Genomic DNA, 24262 nt, shown 5'->3' with positions numbered 1-24262 from the left:
CCTGCACTTAACTCGCAGTGTGCAACTTGCCTAGGGTGCGCCCCAGGTTCCAACTTCTTTCCACAGCCGGGAGCAAACTGCCCTTTGGGAATCCTCCCTTGAAGGTCGCGTTCACGTTTTGGAAGCCGCAGCGTCTTTGCGTGCCCTTTACTCGGAGTATCCAACAAGCTTCTAGTACGCCCTTCTTCTCAAGTCTTCCCTTCACTTGGGAACACACTGCCACTGAGGAGACTTCACCTGAAGCGCGATGACACGCTTTGCAGCCCAAGGGACTGGACGGGCAACTTAACTCAGAAGCTCCAACTGCCTTCTAGTCGGCCTTGGTTCTAAGTTCTTTCCTGCAATGGGAACACACGGCCGCATAGGCCTCTTGGCCTTCAGAGCGTTTCTACGTTTTGGAAGCAGAAGGGCCTTAGCCTGCACTTTACTCAGAGCTTGCAACTTGGCGTAGAGGCGCATTGGCGAGCACTTCACTCAGAGTCTCCAACCTGCCTTAGAGTCCGCCTTTGTTCTAACACCTTTCCGCAACTGGGAAAACACTGCCCTCTTGTAGTGTTCGTCCTCGCTGCGTTTGTAGGTTTGGGGAGCCTAAGGGGCTTCCCTGGAATTCAACTCGGTGTAGCCAACAGGCCTCTAGTCCGCCCCTGTTCTAAGGTCTTTCCTCCCCTGGGATCTCACGCCCCCCCCAGGAGACGTCACCTTAGGAGCGATGATACGTTTTGGAAGCAAAAGGGGACCTGGGGTGCCCTGCCCTGAGAGTGTCCAACTTGCCTCCAGTGCGGCCTTGTTCTAACTTCTTTCCACAGCAGGGAACACGCTGCCCCATAGGAAACTTGACTTCAGGTCGAGTTTACGTTGTGGAAGCCTAAGGGTCTGGGCCTGCACTTAACTCGCAGTGTGCAACTTGCCTAGGGTGCGCCCCAGGTTCCAACTTCTTTCCACAGCCGGGAGCAAACTGCCCTTTGGGAATCCTCCCTTGAAGGTCGCGTTCACGTTTTGGAAGCCGCAGCGTCTTTGCGTGCCCTTTACTCGGAGTATCCAACAAGCTTCTAGTACGCCCTTCTTCTCAAGTCTTCCCTTCACTTGGGAACACACTGCCACTGAGGAGACTTCACCTGAAGCGCGATGACACGCTTTGCAGCCCAAGGGACTGGACGGGCAACTTAACTCAGAAGCTCCAACTGCCTTCTAGTCGGCCTTGGTTCTAAGTTCTTTCCTGCAATGGGAACACACGGCCGCATAGGCCTCTTGGCCTTCAGAGCGTTTCTACGTTTTGGAAGCAGAAGGGCCTTAGCCTGCACTTTACTCAGAGCTTGCAACTTGGCGTAGAGGCGCATTGGCGAGCACTTCACTCAGAGTCTCCAACCTGCCTTAGAGTCCGCCTTTGTTCTAACACCTTTCCGCAACTGGGAAAACACTGCCCTCTTGTAGTGTTCGTCTTCGCTGCGTTTGTAGGTTTGGGGAGCCTAAGGGGCTTCCCTGGAATTCAACTCGGTGTAGCCAACAGGCCTCTAGTCCGCCCCTGTTCTAAGGTCTTTCCTCCCCTGGGATCTCACGCCCCCCCCCAGGAGACGTCACCTTAGGAGCGATGATACGTTTTGGAAGCAAAAGGGGACCTGGGGTGCCCTGCCCTGAGAGTGTCCAACTTGCCTCCAGTGCGGCCTTGTTCTAACTTCTTTCCACAGCAGGGAACACGCTGCCCCAGAGGAAACTTGACTTCAGGTCGAGTTTACGTTGTGGAAGCCTAAGGGTCTGGGCGTGCACTTAACTCGCAGTGTGCAACTTGCCTAGCGTGCGCCCCAGGTTCCAACTTCTTTCCACAGCCGGGAGCAAACTGCCCTTTGGGAATCCTCCCTTGAAGGTCGCGTTCACGTTTTGGAAGCCGCAGCGTCTTTGCGTGCCCTTTACTCGGAGTATCCAACAAGCTTCTAGTACGCCCTTCTTCTCAAGTCTTCCCTTCACTTGGGAACACACTGCCACTGAGGAGACTTCACCTGAAGCACGATGACACGCTTTGCAGCCCAAGGGACTGGACGGGCAACTTAACTCAGAAGCTCCAACTGCCTTCTAGTCGGCCTTGGTTCTAAGTTCTTTCCAGCAATGGAAACACACGGCCGCATAGGCCTCTTGGCCTTCAGAGCGTTTCTACGTTTTGGAAGCAGAAGGGCCTTAGCCTGCACTTTACTCAGAGCTTGCAACTTGGCGTAGAGGCGCATTGGCGAGCACTTCACTCAGAGTCTCCAACCTGCCTTAGAGTCCGCCTTTGTTCTAACACCTTTCCGCAACTGGGAAAACACTGCCCTCTTGTAGTGTTCGTCCTCGCTGCGTGTGTAGGTTTGGGGAGCCTAAGGGCCTTCCCTGGAATTCAACTCGGTGTAGCCAACAGGCCTCTAGTCCGCCCCTGTTCTAAGGTCTTTCCTCCCCTGGGATCTCACGCCCCCCCCCCAGGAGACGTCACCTTAGGAGCGATGATACGTTTTGGAAGCAAAAGGGGACCTGGGGTGCCCTGCCCTGAGAGTGTCCAACTTGCCTCCAGTGCGGCCTTGTTCTAACTTCTTTCCACAGCAGGGAACACGCTGCCCCATAGGAAACTTGACTTCAGGTCGAGTTTACGTTGTGGAAGCCTAAGGGTCTGGGCCTGCACTTAACTCGCAGTGTGCAACTTGCCTAGGGTGCGCCCCAGGTTCCAACTTCTTTCCACAGCCGGGAGCAAACTGCCCTTTGGGAATCCTCCCTTGAAGGTCGCGTTCACGTTTTGGAAGCCGCAGCGTCTTTGCGTGCCCTTTACTCGGAGTATCCAACAAGCTTCTAGTAAGCCCTTCTTCTCAAGTCTTCCCTTCACTTGGGAACACACTGCCACTGAGGAGACTTCACCTGAAGCACGATGACACGCTTTGCAGCCCAAGGGACTGGACGGGCAACTTAACTCAGAAGCTCCAACTGCCTTCTAGTCGGCCTTGGTTCTAAGTTCTTTCCTGCAATGGGAACACACGGCCGCATAGGCCTCTTGGCCTTCAGAGCGTTTCTACGTTTTGGAAGCAGAAGGGCCTTAGCCTGCACTTTACTCAGAGCTTGCAACTTGGCGTAGAGGCGCATTGGCGAGCACTTCACTCAGAGTCTCCAACCTGCCTTAGAGTCCGCCTTTGTTCTAACACCTTTCCGCAACTGGGAGGACACTGCCCTCTAGTAGTGTTCGTCTTCGATGCGTTTCTAGGTTTGGGGAGCCTAAGGGGCTTCCCTGGAACTCAACTCGGTGTACCCAACAGGCCTCTAGTCCGCCCCTGTTCTAAGGTCTTTCCTCCTCTGGGATCTAACGCCTCCCCCCAGGAGACGTCACCTTAGGATCGATGATACGTTTTGGAAGCAAAAGGGGACCTGGGGTGCCCTGCCCTGAGAGTGTCCAACTTGCCTCCAGTGCGGCCTTGTTCTAACTTCTTTCCGCAGCAGGGAACACGCTGCCCCATAGGAAACTTGACTTCAGGTCGAGTTTACGTTGTGGAAGCCTAAGGGTCTGGGCCTGCACTTAACTCGCAGTGTGCAACTTGCCTAGGGTGCGCCCCAGGTTCCAACTTCTTTCCACAGCCGGGAGCAAACTGCCCTTTGGGAATCCTCCCTTGAAGGTCGCGTTCACGTTTTGGAAGCCGCAGCGTCTTTGCGTGCCCTTTACTCGGAGTATCCAACAAGCTTCTAGTACGCCCTTCTTCTCAAGTCTTCCCTTCACTTGGGAACACACTGCCACTGAGGAGACTTCACCTGAAGCGCGATGACACGCTTTGCAGCCCAAGGGACTGGACGGGCAACTTAACTCAGAAGCTCCAACTGCCTTCTAGTCGGCCTTGGTTCTAAGTTCTTTCCTGCAATGGGAACACACGGCCGCATAGGCCTCTTGGCCTTCAGAGCGTTTCTACGTTTTGGAAGCAGAAGGGCCTTAGCCTGCACTTTACTCAGAGCTTGCAACTTGGCGTAGAGGCGCATTGGCGAGCACTTCACTCAGAGTCTCCAACCTGCCTTAGAGTCCGCCTTTGTTCTAACACCTTTCCGCAACTGGGAGGACACTGCCCTCTAGTAGTGTTCGTCTTCGATGCGTTTCTAGGTTTGGGGAGCCTAAGGGGCTTCCCTGGAACTCAACTCGGTGTACCCAACAGGCCTCTAGTCCGCCCCTGTTCTAAGGTCTTTCCTCCTCTGGGATCTAACGCCTCCCCCCAGGAGACGTCACCTTAGGATCGATGATACGTTTTGGAATCAAAAGGGGACCTGGGGTGCCCTGCCCTGAGAGTGTCCAACTTGCCTCCAGTGCGGCCTTGTTCTAACTTCTTTCCGCAGCAGGGAACACGCTGCCCCATAGGAAACTTGACTTCAGGTCGAGTTTACGTTGTGGAAGCCTAAGGGTCTGGGCCTGCACTTAACTCGCAGTGTACAACTTGCCTAGGGTGCGCCCCAGGTTCCAACTTCTTTCCACAGCCGGGAGCAAACTGCCCTTTGGGAATCCTCCCTTGAAGGTCGCGTTCACGTTTTGGAAGCCGCAGCGTCTTTGCGTGCCCTTTACTCGGAGTATCCAACAAGCTTCTAGTACGCCCTTCTTCTCAAGTCTTCCCTTCACTTGGGAACACACTGCCACTGAGGAGACTTCACCTGAAGCGCGATGACACGCTTTGCAGCCCAAGGGACTGGACGGGCAACTTAACTCAGAAGCTCCAACAGCCTTCTAGTCGGCCTTGGTTCTAAGTTCTTTCCTGCAATGGGAACACACGGCCGCATAGGCCTCTTGGCCTTCAGAGCGTTTCTACGTTTTGGAAGCAGAAGGGCCTTAGCCTGCACTTTACTCAGAGCTTGCAACTTGGCGTAGAGGCGCATTGGCGAGCACTTCACTCAGAGTCTCCAACCTGCCTTAGAGTCCGCCTTTGTTCTAACACCTTTCCGCAACTGGGAAAACACTGCCCTCTTGTAGTGTTCGTCCTCGCTGCGTGTGTAGGTTTGGGGAGCCTAAGGGCCTTCCCTGGAATTCAACTCGGTGTAGCCAACAGGCCTCTAGTCCGCCCCTGTTCTAAGGTCTTTCCTCCCCTGGGATCTCACGCCCCCCCCCCCAGGAGACGTCACCTTAGGAGCGATGATACGTTTTGGAAGCAAAAGGGGACCTGGGGTGCCCTGCCCTGAGAGTGTCCAACTTGCCTCCAGTGCGGCCTTGTTCTAACTTCTTTCCACAGCAGGGAACACGCTGCCCCAGAGGAAACTTGACTTCAGGTCGAGTTTACGTTGTGGAAGCCTAAGGGTCTGGGCCTGCACTTAACTCGCAGTGTGCAACTTGCCTAGGGTGCGCCCCAGGTTCCAACTTCTTTCCACAGCCGGGAGCAAACTGCCCTTTGGGAATCCTCCCTTGAAGGTCGCGTTCACGTTTTGGAAGCCGCAGCGTCTTTGCGTGCCCTTTACTCGGAGTATCCAACAAGCTTCTAGTAAGCCCTTCTTCTCAAGTCTTCCCTTCACTTGGGAACACACTGCCACTGAGGAGACTTCACCTGAAGCACGATGACACGCTTTGCAGCCCAAGGGACTGGACGGGCAACTTAACTCAGAAGCTCCAACTGCCTTCTAGTCGGCCTTGGTTCTAAGTTCTTTCCTGCAATGGGAACACACGGCCGCATAGGCCTCTTGGCCTTCAGAGCGTTTCTACGTTTTGGAAGCAGAAGGGCCTTAGCCTGCACTTTACTCAGAGCTTGCAACTTGGCGTAGAGGCGCATTGGCGAGCACTTCACTCAGAGTCTCCAACCTGCCTTAGAGTCCGCCTTTGTTCTAACACCTTTCCGCAACTGGGAGGACACTGCCCTCTAGTAGTGTTCGTCTTCGATGCGTTTCTACGTTTGGGGAGCCTAAGGGGCTTCCCTGGAACTCAACTCGGTGTACCCAACAGGCCTCTAGTCCGCCCCTGTTCTAAGGTCTTTCCTCCTCTGGGATCTAACGCCTCCCCCCAGGAGACGTCACCTTAGGATCGATGATACGTTTTGGAAGCAAAAGGGGACCTGGGGTGCCCTGCCCTGAGAGTGTCCAACTTGCCTCCAGTGCGGCCTTGTTCTAACTTCTTTCCGCAGCAGGGAACACGCTGCCCCATAGGAAACTTGACTTCAGGTCGAGTTTACGTTGTGGAAGCCTAAGGGTCTGGGCCTGCACTTAACTCGCAGTGTGCAACTTGCCTAGGGTGCGCCCCAGGTTCCAACTTCTTTCCACAGCCGGGAGCAAACTGCCCTTTGGGAATCCTCCCTTGAAGGTCGCGTTCACGTTTTGGAAGCCGCAGCGTCTTTGCGTGCCCTTTACTCGGAGTATCCAACAAGCTTCTAGTACGCCCTTCTTCTCAAGTCTTCCCTTCACTTGGGAACACACTGCCACTGAGGAGACTTCACCTGAAGCGCGATGACACGCTTTGCAGCCCAAGGGACTGGACGGGCAACTTAACTCAGAAGCTCCAACTGCCTTCTAGTCGGCCTTGGTTCTAAGTTCTTTCCTGCAATGGGAACACACGGCCGCATAGGCCTCTTGGCCTTCAGAGCGTTTCTACGTTTTGGAAGCAGAAGGGCCTTAGCCTGCACTTTACTCAGAGCTTGCAACTTGGCGTAGAGGCGCATTGGCGAGCACTTCACTCAGAGTCTCCAACCTGCCTTAGAGTCCGCCTTTGTTCTAACACCTTTCCGCAACTGGGAAAACACTGCCCTCTTGTAGTGTTCGTCCTCGCTGCGTTTGTAGGTTTGGGGAGCCTAAGGGGCTTCCCTGGAACTCAACTCGGTGTAGCCAACAGGCCTCTAGTCCGCCCCTGTTCTAAGGTCTTTCCTCCCTTGGGATCTCACGCCCCCCCCCCCAGGAGACGTCACCTTAGGAGCGATGATACGTTTTGGAAGCAAAAGGGGACCTGGGGTGCCCTGTCCTGAGAGTGTCCAACTTGCCTCCAGTGCGCCCTTGTTCTAACTTCTTTCCACAGCAGGGAACACGCTGCCCCATAGGAAACTTGACTTCAGGTCGAGTTTACGTTGTGGAAGCCTAAGGGTCTGGGCCTGCACTTAACTCGCAGTGTACAACTTGCCTAGGGTGCGCCCCAGGTTCCAACTTCTTTCCACAGCCGGGAGCAAACTGCCCTTTGGGAATCCTCCCTTGAAGGTCGCGTTCACGTTTTGGAAGCCGCAGCGTCTTTGCGTGCCCTTTACTCGGAGTATCCAACAAGCTTCTAGTACGCCCTTCTTCTCAAGTCTTCCCTTCACTTGGGAACACACTGCCACTGAGGAGACTTCACCTGAAGCGCGATGACACGCTTTGCAGCCCAAGGGACTGGACGGGCAACTTAACTCAGAAGCTCCAACTGCCTTCTAGTCGGCCTTGGTTCTAAGTTCTTTCCTGCAATGGGAACACACGGCCGCATAGGCCTCTTGGCCTTCAGAGCGTTTCTACGTTTTGGAAGCAGAAGGGCCTTAGCCTGCACTTTACTCAGAGCTTGCAACTTGGCGTAGAGGCGCATTGGCGAGCACTTCACTCAGAGTCTCCAACCTGCCTTAGAGTCCGCCTTTGTTCTAACACCTTTCCGCAACTGGGAGGACACTGCCCTCTAGTAGTGTTCGTCTTCGATGCGTTTCTAGGTTTGGGGAGCCTAAGGGGCTTCCCTGGAACTCAACTCGGTGTACCCAACAGGCCTCTAGTCCGCCCCTGTTCTAAGGTCTTTCCTCCTCTGGGATCTAACGCCTCCCCCCAGGAGACGTCACCTTAGGATCGATGATACGTTTTGGAAGCAAAAGGGGACCTGGGGTGCCCTGCCCTGAGAGTGTCCAACTTGCCTCCAGTGCGGCCTTGTTCTAACTTCTTTCCGCAGCAGGGAACACGCTGCCCCATAGGAAACTTGACTTCAGGTCGAGTTTACGTTGTGGAAGCCTAAGGGTCTGGGCCTGCACTTAACTCGCAGTGTGCAACTTGCCTAGGGTGCGCCCCAGGTTCCAACTTCTTTCCACAGCCGGGAGCAAACTGCCCTTTGGGAATCCTCCCTTGAAGGTCGCGTTCACGTTTTGGAAGCCGCAGCGTCTTTGCGTGCCCTTTACTCGGAGTATCCAACAAGCTTCTAGTACGCCCTTCTTCTCAAGTCTTCCCTTCACTTGGGAACACACTGCCACTGAGGAGACTTCACCTGAAGCGCGATGACACGCTTTGCAGCCCAAGGGACTGGACGGGCAACTTAACTCAGAAGCTCCAACTGCCTTCTAGTCGGCCTTGGTTCTAAGTTCTTTCCTGCAATGGGAACACACGGCCGCATAGGCCTCTTGGCCTTCAGAGCGTTTCTACGTTTTGGAAGCAGAAGGGCCTTAGCCTGCACTTTACTCAGAGCTTGCAACTTGGCGTAGAGGCGCATTGGCGAGCACTTCACTCAGAGTCTCCAACCTGCCTTAGAGTCCGCCTTTGTTCTAACACCTTTCCGCAACTGGGAAAACACTGCCCTCTTGTAGTGTTCGTCCTCGCTGCGTTTGTAGGTTTGGGGAGCCTAAGGGGCTTCCCTGGAACTCAACTCGGTGTAGCCAACAGGCCTCTAGTCCGCCCCTGTTCTAAGGTCTTTCCTCCCTTGGGATCTCACGCCCCCCCCCCCAGGAGACGTCACCTTAGGAGCGATGATACGTTTTGGAAGCAAAAGGGGACCTGGGGTGCCCTGTCCTGAGAGTGTCCAACTTGCCTCCAGTGCGCCCTTGTTCTAACTTCTTTCCACAGCAGGGAACACGCTGCCCCATAGGAAACTTGACTTCAGGTCGAGTTTACGTTGTGGAAGCCTAAGGGTCTGGGCCTGCACTTAACTCGCAGTGTACAACTTGCCTAGGGTGCGCCCCAGGTTCCAACTTCTTTCCACAGCCGGGAGCAAACTGCCCTTTGGGAATCCTCCCTTGAAGGTCGCGTTCACGTTTTGGAAGCCGCAGCGTCTTTGCGTGCCCTTTACTCGGAGTATCCAACAAGCTTCTAGTACGCCCTTCTTCTCAAGTCTTCCCTTCACTTGGGAACACACTGCCACTGAGGAGACTTCACCTGAAGCGCGATGACACGCTTTGCAGCCCAAGGGACTGGACGGGCAACTTAACTCAGAAGCTCCAACTGCCTTCTAGTCGGCCTTGGTTCTAAGTTCTTTCCTGCAATGGGAACACACGGCCGCATAGGCCTCTTGGCCTTCAGAGCGTTTCTACGTTTTGGAAGCAGAAGGGCCTTAGCCTGCACTTTACTCAGAGCTTGCAACTTGGCGTAGAGGCGCATTGGCGAGCACTTCACTCAGAGTCTCCAACCTGCCTTAGAGTCCGCCTTTGTTCTAACACCTTTCCGCAACTGGGAAAACACTGCCCTCTTGTAGTGTTCGTCCTCGCTGCGTGTGTAGGTTTGGGGAGCCTAAGGGCCTTCCCTGGAATTCAACTCGGTGTAGCCAACAGGCCTCTAGTCCGCCCCTGTTCTAAGGTCTTTCCTCCCCTGGGATCTCACGCCCCCCCCCCAGGAGACGTCACCTTAGGAGCGATGATACGTTTTGGAAGCAAAAGGGGACCTGGGGTGCCCTGCCCTGAGAGTGTCCAACTTGCCTCCAGAGCGGCCTTGTTCTAACTTCTTTCCACAGCAGGGAACACGCTGCCCCATAGGAAACTTGACTTCAGGTCGAGTTTACGTTGTGGAAGCCTAAGGGTCTGGGCCTGCACTTAACTCGCAGTGTGCAACTTGCCTAGGGTGCGCCCCAGGTTCCAACTTCTTTCCACAGCCGGGAGCAAACTGCCCTTTGGGAATCCTCCCTTGAAGGTCGCGTTCACGTTTTGGAAGCCGCAGCGTCTTTGCGTGCCCTTTACTCGGAGTATCCAACAAGCTTCTGGTACGCCCTTCTTCTCAAGTCTTCCCTTCACTTGGGAACACACTGCCACTGAGGAGACTTCACCTGAAGCGCGATGACACGCTTTGCAGCCCAAGGGACTGGACGGGCAACTTAACTCAGAAGCTCCAACTGCCTTCTAGTCGGCCTTGGTTCTAAGTTCTTTCCTGCAATGGGAACACACGGCCGCATAGGCCTCTTGGCCTTCAGAGCGTTTCTACGTTTTGGAAGCAGAAGGGCCTTAGCCTGCACTTTACTCAGAGCTTGCAACTTGGCGTAGAGGCGCATTGGCGAGCACTTCACTCAGAGTCTCCAACCTGCCTTAGAGTCCGCCTTTGTTCTAACACCTTTCCGCAACTGGGAGGACACTGCCCTCTAGTAGTGTTCGTCTTCGATGCGTTTCTAGGTTTGGGGAGCCTAAGGGGCTTCCCTGGAACTCAACTCGGTGTACCCAACAGGCCTCTAGTCCGCCCCTGTTCTAAGGTCTTTCCTCCTCTGGGATCTAACGCCTCCCCCCAGGAGACGTCACCTTAGGATCGATGATACGTTTTGGAAGCAAAAGGGGACCTGGGGTGCCCTGCCCTGAGAGTGTCCAACTTGCCTCCAGTGCGGCCTTGTTCTAACTTCTTTCCGCAGCAGGGAACACGCTGCCCCATAGGAAACTTGACTTCAGGTCGAGTTTACGTTGTGGAAGCCTAAGGGTCTGGGCCTGCACTTAACTCGCAGTGTGCAACTTGCCTAGGGTGCGCCCCAGGTTCCAACTTCTTTCCACAGCCGGGAGCAAACTGCCCTTTGGGAATCCTCCCTTGAAGGTCGCGTTCACGTTTTGGAAGCCGCAGCGTCTTTGCGTGCCCTTTACTCGGAGTATCCAACAAGCTTCTAGTACGCCCTTCTTCTCAAGTCTTCCCTTCACTTGGGAACACACTGCCACTGAGGAGACTTCACCTGAAGCGCGATGACACGCTTTGCAGCCCAAGGGACTGGACGGGCAACTTAACTCAGAAGCTCCAACTGCCTTCTAGTCGGCCTTGGTTCTAAGTTCTTTCCTGCAATGGGAACACACGGCCGCATAGGCCTCTTGGCCTTCAGAGCGTTTCTACGTTTTGGAAGCAGAAGGGCCTTAGCCTGCACTTTACTCAGAGCTTGCAACTTGGCGTAGAGGCGCATTGGCGAGCACTTCACTCAGAGTCTCCAACCTGCCTTAGAGTCCGCCTTTGTTCTAACACCTTTCCGCAACTGGGAAAACACTGCCCTCTTGTAGTGTTCGTCCTCGCTGCGTTTGTAGGTTTGGGGAGCCTAAGGGGCTTCCCTGGAACTCAACTCGGTGTAGCCAACAGGCCTCTAGTCCGCCCCTGTTCTAAGGTCTTTCCTCCTCTGGGATCTAACGCCTCCCCCCAGGAGACGTCACCTTAGGATCGATGATACGTTTTGGAAGCAAAAGGGGACCTGGGGTGCCCTGCCCTGAGAGTGTCCAACTTGCCTCCAGTGCGGCCTTGTTCTAACTTCTTTCCGCAGCAGGGAACACGCTGCCCCATAGGAAACTTGACTTCAGGTCGAGTTTACGTTGTGGAAGCCTAAGGGTCTGGGCCTGCACTTAACTCGCAGTGTGCAACTTGCCTAGGGTGCGCCCCAGGTTCCAACTTCTTTCCACAGCCGGGAGCAAACTGCCCTTTGGGAATCCTCCCTTGAAGGTCGCGTTCACGTTTTGGAAGCCGCAGCGTCTTTGCGTGCCCTTTACTCGGAGTATCCAACAAGCTTCTAGTACGCCCTTCTTCTCAAGTCTTCCCTTCACTTGGGAACACACTGCCACTGAGGAGACTTCACCTGAAGCGCGATGACACGCTTTGCAGCCCAAGAGACTCGACGGGCAACTTAACTCAGAAGCTCCAACTGCCTTCTAGTCGGCCTTGGTTCTAAGTTCTTTCCTGCAATGGGAACACACGGCCGCATAGGCCTCTTGGCCTTCAGAGCGTTTCTACGTTTTGGAAGCAGAAGGGCCTTAGCCTGCACTTTACTCAGAGCTTGCAACTTGGCGTAGAGGCGCATTGGCGAGCACTTCACTCAGAGTCTCCAACCTGCCTTAGAGTCCGCCTTTGTTCTAACACCTTTCCGCAACTGGGAAAACACTGCCCTCTTGTAGTGTTCGTCCTCGCTGCGTTTGTAGGTTTGGGGAGCCTAAGGGGCTTCCCTGGAACTCAACTCGGTGTAGCCAACAGGCCTCTAGTCCGCCCCTGTTCTAAGGTCTTTCCTCCCTTGGGATCTCACGCCCCCCCCCCCAGGAGACGTCACCTTAGGAGCGATGATACGTTTTGGAAGCAAAAGGGGACCTGGGGTGCCCTGTCCTGAGAGTGTCCAACTTGCCTCCAGTGCGCCCTTGTTCTAACTTCTTTCCACAGCAGGGAACACGCTGCCCCATAGGAAACTTGACTTCAGGTCGAGTTTACGTTGTGGAAGCCTAAGGGTCTGGGCCTGCACTTAACTCGCAGTGTGCAACTTGCCTAGGGTGCGCCCCAGGTTCCAACTTCTTTCCACAGCCGGGAGCAAACTGCCCTTTGGGAATCCTCCCTTGAAGGTCGCGTTCACGTTTTGGAAGCCGCAGCGTCTTTGCGTGCCCTTTACTCGGAGTATCCAACAAGCTTCTAGTAAGCCCTTCTTCTCAAGTCTTCCCTTCACTTGGGAACACACTGCCACTGAGGAGACTTCACCTGAAGCACGATGACACGCTTTGCAGCCCAAGGGACTGGACGGGCAACTTAACTCAGAAGCTCCAACTGCCTTCTAGTCGGCCTTGGTTCTAAGTTCTTTCCTGCAATGGGAACACACGGCCGCATAGGCCTCTTGGCCTTCAGAGCGTTTCTACGTTTTGGAAGCAGAAGGGCCTTAGCCTGCACTTTACTCAGAGCTTGCAACTTGGCGTAGAGGCGCATTGGCGAGCACTTCACTCAGAGTCTCCAACCTGCCTTAGAGTCCGCCTTTGTTCTAACACCTTTCCGCAACTGGGAGGACACTGCCCTCTAGTAGTGTTCGTCTTCGATGCGTTTCTAGGTTTGGGGAGCCTAAGGGGCTTCCCTGGAACTCAACTCGGTGTACCCAACAGGCCTCTAGTCCGCCCCTGTTCTAAGGTCTTTCCTCCTCTGGGATCTAACGCCTCCCCCCAGGAGACGTCACCTTAGGATCGATGATACGTTTTGGAAGCAAAAGGGGACCTGGGGTGCCCTGCCCTGAGAGTGTCCAACTTGCCTCCAGTGCGGCCTTGTTCTAACTTCTTTCCGCAGCAGGGAACACGCTGCCCCATAGGAAACTTGACTTCAGGTCGAGTTTACGTTGTGGAAGCCTAAGGGTCTGGGCCTGCACTTAACTCGCAGTGTGCAACTTGCCTAGGGTGCGCCCCAGGTTCCAACTTCTTTCCACAGCCGGGAGCAAACTGCCCTTTGGGAATCCTCCCTTGAAGGTCGCTTTCACGTTTTGGAAGCCGCAGCGTCTTTGCGTGCCCTTTACTCGGAGTATCCAACAAGCTTCTAGTACGCCCTTCTTCTCAAGTCTTCCCTTCACTTGGGAACACACTGCCACTGAGGAGACTTCACCTGAAGCGCGATGACACGCTTTGCAGCCCAAGGGACTGGACGGGCAACTTAACTCAGAAGCTCCAACTGCCTTCTAGTCGGCCTTGGTTCTAAGTTCTTTCCTGCAATGGGAACACACGGCCGCATAGGCCTCTTGGCCTTCAGAGCGTTTCTACGTTTTGGAAGCAGAAGGGCCTTAGCCTGCACTTTACTCAGAGCTTGCAACTTGGCGTAGAGGCGCATTGGCGAGCACTTCACTCAGAGTCTCCAACCTGCCTTAGAGTCCGCCTTTGTTCTAACACCTTTCTGCAACTGGGAAAACACTGCCCTCTTGTAGTGTTCGTCCTCGCTGCGTTTGTAGGTTTGGGGAGCCTAAGGGGCTTCCCTGGAACTCAACTCGGTGTAGCCAACAGGCCTCTAGTCCGCCCCTGTTCTAAGGTCTTTCCTCCTCTGGGATCTAACGCCTCCCCCCAGGAGACGTCACCTTAGGATCGATGATACGTTTTGGAAGCAAAAGGGGACCTGGGGTGCCCTGCCCTGAGAGTGTCCAACTTGCCTCCAGTGCGGCCTTGTTCTAACTTCTTTCCGCAGCAGGGAACACGCTGCCCCATAGGAAACTTGACTTCAGGTCGAGTTTACGTTGTGGAAGCCTAAGGGTCTGGGCCTGCACTTAACTCGCAGTGTGCAACTTGCCTAGGGTGCGCCCCAGGTTCCAACTTCTTTCCACAGCCGGGAGCAAACTGCCCTTTGGGAATCCTCCCTTGAAGGTCGCGTTCACGTTTTGGAAGCCGCAGCGTCTTTGCGTGCCCTTTACTCGGAGTATCCAACAAGCTTCTAGTACGCCCTTCTTCTCAAGTCTTCCCTTCACTTGGGAACACACTGCCACTGAGGAGACTTCACCTGAAGCGCGATGACACGCTTTGCAGCCCAAGGGACTGGACGGGCAACTTAACTCAGAAGCTCCAACTGCCTTCTAGTCGGCCTTGGTTCTAAGTTCTTTCCTGCAATGGGAACACACGGCCGCATAGGCCTCTTGGCCTTCAGAGCGTTTCTACGTTTTGGAAGCAGAAGGGCCTTAGCCTGCACTTTACTCAGAGCTTGCAACTTGGCGTAGAGGCGCATTGGCGAGCACTTCACTCAGAGTCTCCAACCTGCCTTAGAGTCCGCCTTTGTTCTAACACCTTTCCGCAACTGGGAAAACACTGCCCTCTTGTAGTGTTCGTCCTCGCTGCGTTTGTAGGTTTGGGGAGCCTAAGGGGCTTCCCTGGAACTCAACTCGGTGTAGCCAACAGGCCTCTAGTCCGCCCCTGTTCTAAGGTCTTTCCTCCCTTGGGATCTCACGCCCCCCCCCCCAGGAGACGTCACCTTAGGAGCGATGATACGTTTTGGAAGCAAAAGGGGACCTGGGGTGCCCTGTCCTGAGAGTGTCCAACTTGCCTCCAGTGCGCCCTTGTTCTAACTTCTTTCCACAGCAGGGAACACGCTGCCCCATAGGAAACTTGACTTCAGGTCGAGTTTACGTTGTGGAAGCCTAAGGGTCTGGGCCTGCACTTAACTCGCAGTGTACAACTTGCCTAGGGTGCGCCCCAGGTTCCAACTTCTTTCCACAGCCGGGAGCAAACTGCCCTTTGGGAATCCTCCCTTGAAGGTCGCGTTCACGTTTTGGAAGCCGCAGCGTCTTTGCGTGCCCTTTACTCGGAGTATCCAACAAGCTTCTAGTACGCCCTTCTTCTCAAGTCTTCCCTTCACTTGGGAACACACTGCCACTGAGGAGACTTCACCTGAAGCGCGATGACACGCTTTGCAGCCCAAGGGACTGGACGGGCAACTTAACTCAGAAGCTCCAACTGCCTTCTAGTCGGCCTTGGTTCTAAGTTCTTTCCTGCAATGGGAACACACGGCCGCATAGGCCTCTTGGCCTTCAGAGCGTTTCTACGTTTTGGAAGCAGAAGGGCCTTAGCCTGCACTTTACTCAGAGCTTGCAACTTGGCGTAGAGGCGCATTGGCGAGCACTTCACTCAGAGTCTCCAACCTGCCTTAGAGTCCGCCTTTGTTCTAACACCTTTCCGCAACTGGGAAAACACTGCCCTCTTGTAGTGTTCGTCCTCGCTGCGTGTGTAGGTTTGGGGAGCCTAAGGGCCTTCCCTGGAATTCAACTCGGTGTAGCCAACAGGCCTCTAGTCCGCCCCTGTTCTAAGGTCTTTCCTCCCCTGGGATCTCACGCCCCCCCCCCAGGAGACGTCACCTTAGGAGCGATGATACGTTTTGGAAGCAAAAGGGGACCTGGGGTGCCCTGCCCTGAGAGTGTCCAACTTGCCTCCAGAGCGGCCTTGTTCTAACTTCTTTCCACAGCAGGGAACACGCTGCCCCATAGGAAACTTGACTTCAGGTCGAGTTTACGTTGTGGAAGCCTAAGGGTCTGGGCCTGCACTTAACTCGCAGTGTGCAACTTGCCTAGGGTGCGCCCCAGGTTCCAACTTCTTTCCACAGCCGGGAGCAAACTGCCCTTTGGGAATCCTCCCTTGAAGGTCGCGTTCACGTTTTGGAAGCCGCAGCGTCTTTGCGTGCCCTTTACTCGGAGTATCCAACAAGCTTCTGGTACGCCCTTCTTCTCAAGTCTTCCCTTCACTTGGGAACACACTGCCACTGAGGAGACTTCACCTGAAGCGCGATGACACGCTTTGCAGCCCAAGGGACTGGACGGGCAACTTAACTCAGAAGCTCCAACTGCCTTCTAGTCGGCCTTGGTTCTAAGTTCTTTCCTGCAATGGGAACACACGGCCGCATAGGCCTCTTGGCCTTCAGAGCGTTTCTACGTTTTGGAAGCAGAAGGGCCTTAGCCTGCACTTTACTCAGAGCTTGCAACTTGGCGTAGAGGCGCATTGGCGAGCACTTCACTCAGAGTCTCCAACCTGCCTTAGAGTCCGCCTTTGTTCTAACACCTTTCCGCAACTGGGAGGACACTGCCCTCTAGTAGTGTTCGTCTTCGATGCGTTTCTAGGTTTGGGGAGCCTAAGGGGCTTCCCTGGAACTCAACTCGGTGTACCCAACAGGCCTCTAGTCCGCCCCTGTTCTAAGGTCTTTCCTCCTCTGGGATCTAACGCCTCCCCCCAGGAGACGTCACCTTAGGATCGATGATACGTTTTGGAAGCAAAAGGGGACCTGGGGTGCCCTGCCCTGAGAGTGTCCAACTTGCCTCCAGTGCGGCCTTGTTCTAACTTCTTTCCGCAGCAGGGAACACGCTGCCCCATAGGAAACTTGACTTCAGGTCGAGTTTACGTTGTGGAAGCCTAAGGGTCTGGGCCTGCACTTAACTCGCAGTGTGCAACTTGCCTAGGGTGCGCCCCAGGTTCCAACTTCTTTCCACAGCCGGGAGCAAACTGCCCTTTGGGAATCCTCCCTTGAAGGTCGCGTTCACGTTTTGGAAGCCGCAGCGTCTTTGCGTGCCCTTTACTCGGAGTATCCAACAAGCTTCTAGTACGCCCTTCTTCTCAAGTCTTCCCTTCACTTGGGAACACACTGCCACTGAGGAGACTTCACCTGAAGCGCGATGACACGCTTTGCAGCCCAAGGGACTGGACGGGCAACTTAACTCAGAAGCTCCAACTGCCTTCTAGTCGGCCTTGGTTCTAAGTTCTTTCCTGCAATGGGAACACACGGCCGCATAGGCCTCTTGGCCTTCAGAGCGTTTCTACGTTTTGGAAGCAGAAGGGCCTTAGCCTGCACTTTACTCAGAGCTTGCAACTTGGCGTAGAGGCGCATTGGCGAGCACTTCACTCAGAGTCTCCAACCTGCCTTAGAGTCCGCCTTTGTTCTAACACCTTTCCGCAACTGGGAAAACACTGCCCTCTTGTAGTGTTCGTCCTCGCTGCGTTTGTAGGTTTGGGGAGCCTAAGGGGCTTCCCTGGAACTCAACTCGGTGTAGCCAACAGGCCTCTAGTCCGCCCCTGTTCTAAGGTCTTTCCTCCTCTGGGATCTAACGCCTCCCCCCAGGAGACGTCACCTTAGGATCGATGATACGTTTTGGAAGCAAAAGGGGACCTGGGGTGCCCTGCCCTGAGAGTGTCCAACTTGCCTCCAGTGCGGCCTTGTTCTAACTTCTTTCCGCAGCAGGGAACACGCTGCCCCATAGGAAACTTGACTTCAGGTCGAGTTTACGTTGTGGAAGCCTAAGGGTCTGGGCCTGCACTTAACTCGCAGTGTGCAACTTGCCTAGGGTGCGCCCCAGGTTCCAACTTCTTTCCACAGCCGGGAGCAAACTGCCCTTTGGGAATCCTCCCTTGAAGGTCGCGTTCACGTTTTGGAAGCCGCAGCGTCTTTGCGTGCCCTTTACTCGGAGTATCCAACAAGCTTCTAGTACGCCCTTCTTCTCAAGTCTTCCCTTCACTTGGGAACACACTGCCACTGAGGAGACTTCACCTGAAGCGCGATGACACGCTTTGCAGCCCAAGAGACTCGACGGGCAACTTAACTCAGAAGCTCCAACTGCCTTCTAGTCGGCCTTGGTTCTAAGTTCTTTCCTGCAATGGGAACACACGGCCGCATAGGCCTCTTGGCCTTCAGAGCGTTTCTACGTTTTGGAAGCAGAAGGGCCTTAGCCTGCACTTTACTCAGAGCTTGCAACTTGGCGTAGAGGCGCATTGGCGAGCACTTCACTCAGAGTCTCCAACCTGCCTTAGAGTCCGCCTTTGTTCTAACACCTTTCCGCAACTGGGAAAACACTGCCCTCTTGTAGTGTTCGTCCTCGCTGCGTTTGTAGGTTTGGGGAGCCTAAGGGGCTTCCCTGGAACTCAACTCGGTGTAGCCAACAGGCCTCTAGTCCGCCCCTGTTCTAAGGTCTTTCCTCCCTTGGGATCTCACGCCCCCCCCCCCCAGGAGACGTCACCTTAGGAGCGATGATACGTTTTGGAAGCAAAAGGGGACCTGGGGTGCCCTGTCCTGAGAGTGTCCAACTTGCCTCCAGTGCGCCCTTGTTCTAACTTCTTTCCACAGCAGGGAACACGCTGCCCCATAGGAAACTTGACTTCAGGTCGAGTTTACGTTGTGGAAGCCTAAGGGTCTGGGCCTGCACTTAACTCGCAGTGTGCAACTTGCCTAGGGTGCGCCCCAGGTTCCAACTTCTTTCCACAGCCGGGAGCAAACTGCCCTTTGGGAATCCTCCCTTGAAGGTCGCGTTCACGTTTTGGAAGCCGCAGCGTCTTTGCGTGCCCTTTACTCGGAGTATCCAACAAGCTTCTAGTAAGCCCTTCTTCTCAAGTCTTCCCTTCACTTGGGAACACACTGCCACTGAGGAGACTTCACCTGAAGCACGATGACACGCTTTGCAGCCCAAGGGACTGGACGGGCAACTTAACTCAGAAGCTCCAACTGCCTTCTAGTCGGCCTTGGTTCTAAGTTCTTTCCTGCAATGGGAACACACGGCCGCATAGGCCTCTTGGCCTTCAGAGCGTTTCTACGTTTTGGAAGCAGAAGGGCCTTAGCCTGCACTTTACTCAGAGCTTGCAACTTGGCGTAGAGGCGCATTGGCGAGCACTTCACTCAGAGTCTCCAACCTGCCTTAGAGTCCGCCTTTGTTCTAACACCTTTCCGCAACTGGGAGGACACTGCCCTCTAGTAGTGTTCGTCTTCGATGCGTTTCTAGGTTTGGGGAGCCTAAGGGGCTTCCCTGGAACTCAACTCGGTGTACCCAACAGGCCTCTAGTCCGCCCCTGTTCTAAGGTCTTTCCTCCTCTGGGATCTAACGCCTCCCCCCAGGAGACGTCACCTTAGGATCGATGATACGTTTTGGAAGCAAAAGGGGACCTGGGGTGCCCTGCCCTGAGAGTGTCCAACTTGCCTCCAGTGCGGCCTTGTTCTAACTTCTTTCCGCAGCAGGGAACACGCTGCCCCATAGGAAACTTGACTTCAGGTCGAGTTTACGTTGTGGAAGCCTAAGGGTCTGGGCCTGCACTTAACTCGCAGTGTGCAACTTGCCTAGGGTGCGCCCCAGGTTCCAACTTCTTTCCACAGCCGGGAGCAAACTGCCCTTTGGGAATCCTCCCTTGAAGGTCGCTTTCACGTTTTGGAAGCCGCAGCGTCTTTGCGTGCCCTTTACTCGGAGTATCCAACAAGCTTCTAGTACGCCCTTCTTCTCAAGTCTTCCCTTCACTTGGGAACACACTGCCACTGAGGAGACTTCACCTGAAGCGCGATGACACGCTTTGCAGCCCAAGGGACTGGACGGGCAACTTAACTCAGAAGCTCCAACTGCCTTCTAGTCGGCCTTGGTTCTAAGTTCTTTCCTGCAATGGGAACACACGGCCGCATAGGCCTCTTGGCCTTCAGAGCGTTTCTACGTTTTGGAAGCAGAAGGGCCTTAGCCTGCACTTTACTCAGAGCTTGCAACTTGGCGTAGAGGCGCATTGGCGAGCACTTCACTCAGAGTCTCCAACCTGCCTTAGAGTCCGCCTTTGTTCTAACACCTTTCTGCAACTGGGAAAACACTGCCCTCTTGTAGTGTTCGTCCTCGCTGCGTTTGTAGGTTTGGGGAGCCTAAGGGGCTTCCCTGGAACTCAACTCGGTGTAGCCAACAGGCCTCTAGTCCGCCCCTGTTCTAAGGTCTTTCCTCCTCTGGGATCTAACGCCTCCCCCCAGGAGACGTCACCTTAGGATCGATGATACGTTTTGGAAGCAAAAGGGGACCTGGGGTGCCCTGCCCTGAGAGTGTCCAACTTGCCTCCAGTGCGGCCTTGTTCTAACTTCTTTCCGCAGCAGGGAACACGCTGCCCCATAGGAAACTTGACTTCAGGTCGAGTTTACGTTGTGGAAGCCTAAGGGTCTGGGCCTGCACTTAACTCGCAGTGTGCAACTTGCCTAGGGTGCGCCCCAGGTTCCAACTTCTTTCCACAGCCGGGAGCAAACTGCCCTTTGGGAATCCTCCCTTGAAGGTCGCGTTCACGTTTTGGAAGCCGCAGCGTCTTTGCGTGCCCTTTACTCGGAGTATCCAACAAGCTTCTAGTACGCCCTTCTTCTCAAGTCTTCCCTTCACTTGGGAACACACTGCCACTGAGGAGACTTCACCTGAAGCGCGATGACACGCTTTGCAGCCCAAGGGACTCGACGGGCAACTTAACTCAGAAGCTCCAACTGCCTTCTAGTCGGCCTTGGTTCTAAGTTCTTTCCTGCAATGGGAACACACGGCCGCATAGGCCTCTTGGCCTTCAGAGCGTTTCTACGTTTTGGAAGCAGAAGGGCCTTAGCCTGCACTTTACTCAGAGCTTGCAACTTGGCGTAGAGGCGCATTGGCGAGCACTTCACTCAGAGTCTCCAACCTGCCTTAGAGTCCGCCTTTGTTCTAACACCTTTCCGCAACTGGGAAAACACTGCCCTCTTGTAGTGTTCGTCCTCGCTGCGTTTGTAGGTTTGGGGAGCCTAAGGGGCTTCCCTGGAACTCAACTCGGTGTAGCCAACAGGCCTCTAGTCCGCCCCTGTTCTAAGGTCTTTCCTCCCTTGGGATCTCACGCCCCCCCCCCCAGGAGACGTCACCTTAGGAGCGATGATACGTTTTGGAAGCAAAAGGGGACCTGGGGTGCCCTGTCCTGAGAGTGTCCAACTTGCCTCCAGTGCGCCCTTGTTCTAACTTCTTTCCACAGCAGGGAACACGCTGCCCCATAGGAAACTTGACTTCAGGTCGAGTTTACGTTGTGGAAGCCTAAGGGTCTGGGCCTGCACTTAACTCGCAGTGTGCAACTTGCCTAGGGTGCGCCCCAGGTTCCAACTTCTTTCCACAGCCGGGAGCAAACTGCCCTTTGGGAATCCTCCCTTGAAGGTCGCGTTCACGTTTTGGAAGCCGCAGCGTCTTTGCGTGCCCTTTACTCGGAGTATCCAACAAGCTTCTAGTAAGCCCTTCTTCTCAAGTCTTCCCTTCACTTGGGAACACACTGCCACTGAGGAGACTTCACCTGAAGCACGATGACACGCTTTGCAGCCCAAGGGACTGGACGGGCAACTTAACTCAGAAGCTCCAACTGCCTTCTAGTCGGCCTTGGTTCTAAGTTCTTTCCTGCAATGGGAACACACGGCCGCATAGGCCTCTTGGCCTTCAGAGCGTTTCTACGTTTTGGAAGCAGAAGGGCCTTAGCCTGCACTTTACTCAGAGCTTGCAACTTGGCGTAGAGGCGCATTGGCGAGCACTTCACTCAGAGTCTCCAACCTGCCTTAGAGTCCGCCTTTGTTCTAACACCTTTCCGCAACTGGGAGGACACTGCCCTCTAGTAGTGTTCGTCTTCGATGCGTTTCTAGGTTTGGGGAGCCTAAGGGGCTTCCCTGGAACTCAACTCGGTGTACCCAACAGGCCTCTAGTCCGCCCCTGTTCTAAGGTCTTTCCTCCTCTGGGATCTAACGCCTCCCCCCAGGAGACGTCACCTTAGGATCGATGATACGTTTTGGAAGCAAAAGGGGACCTGGGGTGCCCTGCCCTGAGAGTGTCCAACTTGCCTCCAGTGCGGCCTTGTTCTAACTTCTTTCCGCAGCAGGGAACACGCTGCCCCATAGGAAACTTGACTTCAGGTCGAGTTTACGTTGTGGAAGCCTAAGGGTCTGGGCCTGCACTTAACTCGCAGTGTGCAACTTGCCTAGGGTGCGCCCCAGGTTCCAACTTCTTTCCACAGCCGGGAGCAAACTGCCCTTTGGGAATCCTCCCTTGAAGGTCGCGTTCACGTTTTGGAAGCCGCAGCGTCTTTGCGTGCCCTTTACTCGGAGTATCCAACAAGCTTCTAGTACGCCCTTCTTCTCAAGTCTTCCCTTCACTTGGGAACACACTGCCACTGAGGAGACTTCACCTGAAGCGCGATGACACGCTTTGCAGCCCAAGGGACTGGACGGGCAACTTAACTCAGAAGCTCCAACTGCCTTCTAGTCGGCCTTGGTTCTAAGTTCTTTCCTGCAATGGGAACACACGGCCGCATAGGCCTCTTGGCCTTCAGAGCGTTTCTACGTTTTGGAAGCAGAAGGGCCTTAGCCTGCACTTTACTCAGAGCTTGCAACTTGGCGTAGAGGCGCATTGGCGAGCACTTCACTCAGAGTCTCCAACCTGCCTTAGAGTCCGCCTTTGTTCTAACACCTTTCCGCAACTGGGAGGACACTGCCCTCTAGTAGTGTTCGTCTTCGATGCGTTTCTAGGTTTGGGGAGCCTAAGGGGCTTCCCTGGAACTCAACTCGGTGTACCCAACAGGCCTCTAGTCCGCCCCTGTTCTAAGGTCTTTCCTCCTCAGGAGACGTCACCTTAGGATCGATGATACGTTTTGGAAGCAAAAGGGGACCTGGGGTGCCCTGCCCTGAGAGTGTCCAACTTGCCTCCAGTGCGGCCTTGTTCTAACTTCTTTCCGCAGCAGGGAACACGCTGCCCCATAGGAAACTTGACTTCAGGTCGAGTTTACGTTGTGGAAGCCTAAGGGTCTGGGCCTGCACTTAACTCGCAGTGTGCAACTTGCCTAGGGTGCGCCCCAGGTTCCAACTTCTTTCCACAGCCGGGAGCAAACTGCCCTTTGGGAATCCTCCCTTGAAGGTCGCGTTCACGTTTTGGAAGCCGCAGCGTCTTTGCGTGCCCTTTACTCGGAGTATCCAACAAGCTTCTAGTACGCCCTTCTTCTCAAGTCTTCCCTTCACTTGGGAACACACTGCCACTGAGGAGACTTCACCTGAAGCGCGATGACACGCTTTGCAGCCCAAGGGACTGGACGGGCAACTTAACTCAGAAGCTCCAACTGCCTTCTAGTCGGCCTTGGTTCTAAGTTCTTTCCTGCAATGGGAACACACGGCCGCATAGGCCTCTTGGCCTTCAGAGCGTTTCTACGTTTTGGAAGCAGAAGGGCCTTAGCCTGCACTTTACTCAGAGCTTGCAACTTGGCGTAGAGGCGCATTGGCGAGCACTTCACTCAGAGTCTCCAACCTGCCTTAGAGTCCGCCTTTGTTCTAACACCTTTCCGCAACTGGGAAAACACTGCCCTCTTGTAGTGTTCGTCCTCGCTGCGTTTGTAGGTTTGGGGAGCCTAAGGGGCTTCCCTGGAATTCAACTCGGTGTAGCCAACAGGCCTCTAGTCCGCCCCTGTTCTAAGGTCTTTCCTCCCCTGGGATCTCACGCCCCCCCCAGGAGACGTCACCTTAGGAGCGATGATACGTTTTGGAAGCAAAAGGGGACCTGGGGTGCCCTGCCCTGAGAGTGTCCAACTTGCCTCCAGTGCGGCCTTGTTCTAACTTCTTTCCACAGCAGGGAACACGCTGCCCCATAGGAAACTTGACTTCAGGTCGAGTTTACGTTGTGGAAGCCTAAGGGTCTGGGCCTGCACTTAACTCGCAGTGTGCAACTTGCCTAGGGTGCGCCCCAGGTTCCAACTTCTTTCCACAGCCGGGAGCAAACTGCCCTTTGGGAATCCTCCCTTGAAGGTCGCGTTCACGTTTTGGAAGCCGCAGCGTCTTTGCGTGCCCTTTACTCGGAGTATCCAACAAGCTTCTAGTACGCCCTTCTTCTCAAGTCTTCCCTTCACTTGGGAACACACTGCCACTGAGGAGACTTCACCTGAAGCGCGATGACACGCTTTGCAGCCCAAGGGACTGGACGGGCAACTTAACTCAGAAGCTCCAACTGCCTTCTAGTCGGCCTTGGTTCTAAGTTCTTTCCTGCAATGGGAACACACGGCCGCATAGGCCTCTTGGCCTTCAGAGCGTTTCTACGTTTTGGAAGCAGAAGGGCCTTAGCCTGCACTTTACTCAGAGCTTGCAACTTGGCGTAGAGGCGCATTGGCGAGCACTTCACTCAGAGTCTCCAACCTGCCTTAGAGTCCGCCTTTGTTCTAACACCTTTCCGCAACTGGGA

Source organism: Meles meles, chromosome 19 (assembly GCF_922984935.1).
Source record: "Meles meles chromosome 19, mMelMel3.1 paternal haplotype, whole genome shotgun sequence".
Lineage (NCBI taxonomy): Eukaryota > Metazoa > Chordata > Mammalia > Carnivora > Mustelidae > Meles > Meles meles.
This window is presented reverse-complemented; position numbering follows the sequence as displayed.